Here is a 639-nt window from a genome sequence, read left to right on the forward strand (position 1 = left end):
CTTTGTAACGATCAAGGCTGGTAAGCCCATCGGTCCACACGGTTGTCCATGTACCAGTAGAAGATTCAGCAGCTACTGCTGCCCCTGCTTCCTCGGGCGGAACTCCGGGTTGAGGAGTTACTCGGAAGGCTGCCAAGATATCAGTATCTTTGACTTCATATTCAGGAGTATAATAAGTCAATTTATACTCTTTAACACCAGCTTTGAATCCAACACTTGCTTTAGTCTCTGTTTGTGGTGACATAAGCCCCTCCCTACAACTCATGAATTGAAAATTTTCGCAACAACAAGGTCTGCTCGGCATAAATTAGGAGTTAATGAAACCTTTTCGAAGAAATCTTTCAAAAAATTATCAACTAATCCGAAAGGTTCCTTATTAGACCATGGTATTTGATTCGCCAAATACATCATTATTCTATATTCTTTCATATTCTATATTCTTTCATATGTATGGCGCAACCCAATCCGTGTTTTTCAAGTTTAGAATTCCTTACTTTTTTTTTGAATCGAAATGAAAATGAAATAAATGAAATAGAAATATTATAAATATATAATTATAATTAGAATTATAAATATAAAATATATATATAAAATATATAAATTAAATATAAAATATATAAATTCAATAATAAGTCAATA

This window comes from Durio zibethinus, unplaced genomic scaffold (assembly GCF_047325235.1).
Source record: "Durio zibethinus cultivar Kanyao isolate XHJ-2024 unplaced genomic scaffold, ASM4732523v1 HiC_scaffold_189, whole genome shotgun sequence".
NCBI lineage: Eukaryota > Viridiplantae > Streptophyta > Magnoliopsida > Malvales > Malvaceae > Durio > Durio zibethinus.